The sequence below is a fragment of the Simochromis diagramma genome, unplaced genomic scaffold, assembly GCF_900408965.1.
Source record: "Simochromis diagramma unplaced genomic scaffold, fSimDia1.1 OVJJ01000640.1, whole genome shotgun sequence".
NCBI lineage: Eukaryota > Metazoa > Chordata > Actinopteri > Cichliformes > Cichlidae > Simochromis > Simochromis diagramma.
Window position 1 is genome coordinate 499209 of NW_024387439.1, and position 7655 is coordinate 506863.

At 39.1% G+C, this 7655-nt stretch overlaps 1 long non-coding RNA gene across 1 annotated transcript; it reads right to left on the bottom strand.

Annotated features, from left to right (window-relative positions):
- Nucleotides 1–738: 738 nt before the first annotated feature.
- Nucleotides 739–5337, bottom strand: LOC120722479. Its single transcript, XR_005693474.1, has 4 exons — nucleotides 5168–5337; nucleotides 4965–5053; nucleotides 2378–2442; nucleotides 739–937 (listed from the first exon to the last, which is right to left on the bottom strand). It is a non-coding gene; the product is annotated as an uncharacterized LOC120722479 (long non-coding RNA).
- Between the last annotated feature and the right edge of the window lie 2318 nt (nucleotides 5338–7655).

Below are 7655 nucleotides of genomic sequence, written 5' to 3' on the forward strand. Positions count from 1 at the left end.
TCCTGCTACAAGCAGCTGAAGTTTGTGTGCACGGAGGACGAAATTGGTGGTGAGGTCCACAACTTTGGATGAGTGGAGATATTCCTCTTATTTTTGTAGCATGAGAGGCTGAGAATGTGATGGTAAAGTGTAAACTGCATCAAGGACAGAAAAAAAATCACATTGCGGCTTTAACTGTGCAAACATCTGCACAAAGAGCTAACACCAAGCTAGCCAGGGAGAAAATTCTTACAGATTTGAATTCCTTGAATTGAAACTCTTCAAACAAACACACGCACGCACGCACAGTGTTCTGAATCTTTTCAGCCACTCGATGATGTTCCTGCTGTTTTTAGTCTGTGGTTGAGGTTTAGCTGTTTTGTCTGTTCTTTGTTGTCTGCTCTGAATAGAGGTGTGTACCAGTTAGAAACACAATTCAAACTTTCCATCAGCACTACTTCTGAAACCCACAGAACCACACGACAGAAACGACACATGAGCGCAAAGTTTACTGATGCTGCAGAGGAAGCAGTTCACTGCTGTATAGAAGCAACAGAATGGTGCCAACAGGTGCCACGCTTAGAAATGAAATGTAACAAAAAGCAAACTTTAGTGAGGACAATTAAAACAATTCATCCATCCATCCATCTTCATCCGCTTTATCCGGGGCCGGGTCGCGGGGGCAGTAGCCTAAGCAAAGAGGCCCAGACCTCCCTCTCCCCAGCCACCTCCTCCAGCTTATCCGGGGGAATACCAAGGCACAAAACAATTAAAACAATTCATTACATTTATATTTTAGTTACGCTTTGTTACACTATATGCAGACAGACTTATACAACCACTGAGAGTGATTACAAGGGCTGTGTGGGCCAGTTAGAGACCAGCAGCTGGACATCAGTGGTTGGACCGGTGGACTGCTTCAGTGAAAAGTAGACGACATCTGGCTCTGGTTTAAAGTCTAAACACAAACACACACAGTTCAACATGAGAAGGATAAGCAGCTCTGAAAACTCAGTTATGTTTATGTAAAGTAAACTGACAGAATGGGGAGAGGAGTTAAATTTAAATTTGTTGTTGAGTGTTCAGACAGTGAGGCAGAGACATCGTCTCTGAAACATTAAACTGTTACAGAAGAAACAAACTCCAGATAAAGCTTCATTTATGTAAGTTCAGTTTAAAGTTTAACAGATTAACAGTCCACATGGCTGTACAAAAGAATTGTAACTACAAAATACGAAATAAACTAAAATAAATTAACTGCTGAGTATGGACATATCTTCCTATTTTCACACATTTTACAGGTTGTTTACACTTTACAGATGGAGGTTGCTGCTGATGTGATTTTATCTTAATAAAAGTCATTTTTACAATTTGATCTGCTGAGTCTGTCAGATCTGTCACATTCTGTGGTATTGTATATAATATTGGTCTATTTATAAAAAGCTACAGAGGCCAAGAAGAACAACTTAATAATTTCTGGAAGCTCACTTTCATTAAAGAAAAGAGACAAACACTGCATCACATTAAATAGATGAGGGCCTCATCTATGCAGAGGATACGTGGACCACCAATCAGAGTTGTTATGATGTCACTTCACATCAGGAGGTTAAAAAGTGTCTGTGTGGGAAAACAGCTGCGAGAAACTGTTCTGTAAAAATGAAGTTCTTCTAAAAAACTAGTAGTTACTGGATGTAACCCCAGTTCTACGAGTAGTTGTGTTGTATCCTAAAGGGTGGACAGACTCAAGACTGTGGCAGAAAATGTTCCCCTCATGAATACCAGGATCAGTAATGCAATAAAGTCAGGTAAAATCAGATATGAGTCATAAGCTCTACTTTTACTTTCATTCTTGGGACACGTTTTGCTAAATCTATTCTTGACTTATGTAACATTTTTAAATCAGATCTTACAGAGTACCAGTCAAACGTTTCAAGGCATTTGAGGGAGTTGGTGTTTCTCATCATCTGAGCTCATTTTAATAAAAAACAAATGCAAAAAATGAACCTTTTTGTCCTACACAGTAAACATGACATCTGATTGCTAAATTCTTTATAACAGTAAAGCATTGCAGTAGGATGTAACTGTTTTAATTCATACATAAAATCAATCATCAATAAAATCAATGATGTGACATTTTTAAGGGATCATCTTGTTCACCTTGGATTTCTAGTTTAGTTTTCCTCTCGCTGAGCTGTTGATGATTTATTCCAAATCGTTAATTACTAGCATAGTAAGCTAGGACCTGGTTCAGTGTGGAGAAGAAAGCTTGCTGCAGGTCTCTGAAGACCCTAGACTTTAATTTACTGTTTACTGAATGTGGAAAATAATAATAATGAAAAAGAATTACTCTGTTTTTAGTGAATAAAGAGCAGCTGTACCAGAGTGTGTTTGTTCTTACAGCTGTTTGTCCATAACTGATGTCTTCAGTTCTCAGGGCTGAGTGGACAGGAACGGGATCACTCTCTGCACAACAAAACACACAGAGAGGAATCACTGCAAATACTAGAAGTTATAGAAGTGATGCTATTGAACAGGATGTGTAAAAAGATAAAAGTTATTACTATTCCTATGTAGCACAATGAAAAAAATTCCTAAAAATTTGATCAGCTCTTTTTTGGGGGAAAAAACCCACTAGATATATTTGTTCGCTTATTTTTTTTTAAATATGAGAAGAAAACACACATTTTATGACGTCTTCATGACATCCGTCTTGCATATATATATCCTGATCACAGGCATAACAACTCTATGTGAGATACTGTGGCCTCTCATAGACTCACAATCTTTTTCATCTAGGCCAGTGGTTCTCAAACTTTTTACATCTTTTACCAAATGGCAGGAAGACATTTTTTCACGCCCCATCTAAACAAAACAATGACAGAAAAGCTGCAACTTTTTTTTAGATATTGTCAAACATTGAAAAATAAAGTTCAGTCCTAGTCTCAGTCTTAGTCCTAGCACGACAGACCCGACCACATGTTCGCACTTTTCAGTACACTTCTTCTTCATTGTGGCTGTCGACTTACACACACAGCTGCAGTTTTTCAGCGGATGTGCATATTATTAAAGTAACTGCTGCAAATTTCTTTGTTCCATTGTAAAAGTTCCAATGTTAAACATTAGTTCTGCATGAATCTTCTGCCAGGTAACTTGCACCCCAACTCAGAACTATGCCACACACTTTGACAAATACAGAGCTAGGCTATCACAAGCATAAAACAGATTTACTCATAAATACAAATATAATGTTTGTACGTGTGGAACACAGAACCACTCAATCAGGGGTCCTCACAGACTCACTGGACCAGGATGTCATGCAAACTACAAAATAATTACAATCATACCAGTGAAATACAAACCTGTGACATTAACAGTCCTGCAGTACAACCTGAGGAGCTGAAGTATTTTTATCTGACAGGGGAAACATGACGACCACAGAGCCGTTGTTTCTGTTAACAGACTAACCACAGGCTGAAAAACACATGCAAAGAGCAGCATTCATTAACAGTCACCTACAAACTCAGAACACCTACAGTGAGTTCAATTCTAGTCTTTAAATAAGTTCTGTAAAATGGTATCATTGAATGAAATCATCCATTTTCTGAATCACTGATCCATCTTATGGAAGCACAAAGTCTGGAGTCTATTCCAGCTGAGATACACAGCAGAAAGGTTACCGGTCTATCACAGGACTAACAAAGAGACAGACAACTAAACACTCGTTCACACCTACAGCCGGTGTTCTGACAAACCATCCTACTTAACTTAACTGAAGCTGCAAATTTGATAATTTTGTGCAAAAAGCAGATAGCGTTTTCATTCAGGAGCTGCATCCTTCGGAGGCCACATTTGAAAGCCAATTACGGGGCCGACAAATGCGTCCTTCATTTCCCCTGATTTGAAAGATGGGTCCGGTGTATTCTTCGTGGCCTACCATATCTCAGAAATCATAGCGCGGTAACTGGTGAGACAACTGGTGACGCAAATCTGAAGGCTACACCGTCCCACTTCACAGCCTCGCATTTCTGGCCTTCTCGGTCTTTGGAGGACCTTGCCCACATCGACCATGAAGGCTGGGTTCTTCGAGGAATGCGGCCAATGAATTGAGATACAGCTCGGGTACTCCGGCTTCCTCCCACAGTCCAGAGGCATGCAGTTACTGGGGTAAGGTTATTAAGGGTTATTAAGGGCAATTCTAAATTGCCAAGGTGTGAATGTAACCTTGAATGGCTAACCCTATGTCACGCTGGCATCCTCTCGTCCTGTGGTAGCAGGGATAGGCTCCAGCCCTGCAATGGCCCTGACAAGAATAAGCAAAATAGAACGACCTGCAGCAGCAGTCCCCAAGCTTTTTTGCGCCACGGATCAGTTTAATGTCAGACAATATTTTCATGGACCAGCCTAAGGTGTTGCGGATAAATACAACAAAATAAAATGACACGACGAAGACAAAAACTTTGTTATTTTGTAAATATAATAATAAACGCTAATTCACTGTGTAACTGTTTAACTTTATTAGGAGCGTCCAGCTGGTGAAAAGTAAAAACTAAAACAAATAACTGACTTAAAATGAAGAGGAAGAAATCAAAGATGTACAAATATAAAAAAAACTTCACAGTGGAAAGAATAAAAAATAAACCATTGTAGGCAACAGGAAATAAGATCTTCTGTGTGTGTGTGTGCAATTTTATAATAACACGTTGATAAAACTGCAACTTGTTACTTGTTTATTTTTCTCACTGGCTCTATAAATTTGATTCATTTACATGTAGAATTAGATGCTAAGCTAAACCAGCTCAAAGAGTTATTCCTCAATCATTAACACACGTGAATGTGGACATATTATGCACGGAATATGTAAGGGCTTTTTATTGTGTTTAACACATGAGTTTAGGCTCAGTGAGTTCACAATGAGTTCATGTAACCAGTTTTCTCTTTTCTTTCAATATCAACATGAACGCTAGACACAGCATATTAAACACTACCTCTGCTTCCTCTGATTGGCTGTTGCCGATGATTTGAGATTTTCTCTCACTGTATGTGATGTCATCATCTCCAACTTCTCCCCCATCAGCTGAAATCAGTCAGAATGAACAGCGAAATAATTTACTCTTTCATACTCTGAGAAAAATATTAGTGAACATCACATCAAAATAATTTACCATGAAATAGAAAGTCTGAGTCTCACCATCAAGTTTCCTGTGAACACATGGTCTCCCTAACAGAACCAGTAACACCAGTAAGAACCCACAGATCGATTTAAGAAATGACAACACAGAGAGAGCAGTGGAGGACAGTGATGGAGGAGGTGTAGATGTAGGTGGAGGTGTGGATGTAGGTGGAGGTGTGGTGGTGTGTTTGTCTAAAACAAAGCAAACACAGTCATTAAGTTGTCGTCACATTGTGAATGTTGAAAGCTGCAGAAACACAGACAGGTGAGTGTGTCACCTGTGACAGTGATCCAGCTGGATGGAGACTCTCCATGACCGCTGATGTCACACTTGTAGAGGCCTTCATCAGACCTGGAAACATGCTGGATGGTCATGTGACCTGTAGGCTGCTTCCTGATGAGGGAGCCATCTTTATAGAAAGCAGCTGGGAGGTTGGAGGGAGTGGTCTTTGTTTTACAGAGCAGAGTGACGTCATCTCCCTCCATCACAGGGAGGACAGGACTCTGCAGGATCACTGATCCACCTCAACACAGAGACAAACTACAGCATTTCATCCATTTACACACAGCTTCATCAACACTAACTCCACACACTCAGCTTACCAGTGACTGTCAGCTTAACCATGTTACTGATGGGACCCTCTCTGGACTCACACCAGTAAACTCCACTGTCCCATGTGAAGATGTAGCTGATGTTACAGGAAGAACCAGCACCTTCTCCCCACCCATCTCCACACTGAGTCCTCTGTTGTTTACTTGTGTTTCTCCTCAGAGTCCATCCAGCAGAGCTGTCGTCCTCCTCACAGCTCAGAGACACAAAGTCTCCTTCAAAGAACTGAGAGCTGCTGGGACTCACAGTCAGACGAGCTGTGAGGGCTAAAATTGAAAAATTATGATTATTTTTTATCATTATCAAAACTAACATAATTAAAAACCCACAGATTGTAATAATAATAAAGCTTAAAGTGGTTAGCACTGCTGCCTCAAAGCGAGAATGTCCTGGATTTGAATCCACCGTTGGACCACAACCTTTCTGTGTGGAGTTTATAGAAGAAGGTTACTGACCTTGGTTTGTTGTGCAGCTCGGCAGTGAGATCAGAACTAAAGAGAAAAGCTTGGTTTGAGCTTTCACAAACAAATCAATTTTCCATCCATCAGTCTGTCAATCAAGTGAAAAGTCATATTTTCTTCTGTACTACTGTGCCTGATAAAGAGAAGAGATTCTGTGGTGTTAGTGTTGATTAAAATGTTCCTCTAAAGTCTGATTTATGCTTCATGTCAAAATGTGAAACTTGTGATTTGTGAAATGTGATAACTGCAATCAGACATGAATCACATCCACAAACCTAAACACAGAACAGTGACAGAAATAAACTACATAAAACTCCAAAGGTTGATTCTGTTCATCTGGATGTAGCGTTCTCAGTGAGAGAAACGTTTCGTCACTCATCCAAGTGACTTCTTCAGTCTCAGCTGACTGCAGGTTTCCCCAAATCGTATAAACAGTACATTTGCATAATGACTGAAACCAGCCCACCGAAGGAACAATGGGCTGGGAGGTCAGTTCCTTCATCAAAATTATGCAAATTCTCATGACCATTGATCAACAACCACTGACCAATGGCCATGAGTACCATTCATAGAGAGTAGGGGAATGGCTGCAATCACAATATTGTAAGATGGCGAAAGATGAATTTTGCTCTCATGCCGAGACAAATCCCACTAGTGGAATTAATGAATGCCGTTTATGTTGTATGTAGACATTTTAATGTGTCTTGTTCTGAGTTGAGTCGTGCTTTTACTTACTGAGCAGATTTCATGACCAAACGTATGTTTTGAAATTAAGCAACCTCTAGCTGTCAGGCACGTGAATAACTGTTTATCTTTCTTCTGAACATTTAAAAATATCCATAAATACGGAAATGTGGATTTTCTCAGAGTTCTGTTTTAGTAACTGTGTCTCAAATGCAGTATGACTTTGTTTATTTTAGAAAGCAATGAGTACAGAATTACTAAGATTTCATATTATAAATGAATTATAAATTTTGCAATAGTAAAATAAAAAAAATATATATATATTCACTGTACAGTTCTTTAAAAAACACACCAAATTAACCAAGTTTTTCACAGCCTGTTTTTTTGTACAGATCTGGGGTTAAGGCCTGTGTATTAAAACAGTTTTTAATTCAGTTTAACTTGATTTCCACGTTAGTTTCTTTCATCTTCATCATCAATCAGTGACTAAAAAGTCTGTAAAAATAAACTTTAGGCAACTTAAAGATATATTTTACTTACTAAGCAGACATCGCTTTTTTTTTTTCATTTATAGTCTGAGGACACGAAAAAATTAATCCCCGCCCTGATTTCTTTTTTTTTTTTTTTTTTGGGGGGGGGGGGTTATAGGTAGTTGACTTTTTTTTTTCAATGACTGAATCATTTAACAAGACAACAGGATGAAAGCAAGTGATAAAACTAGCCCTCTAGTGGTCATGCACAAAAGGATGTG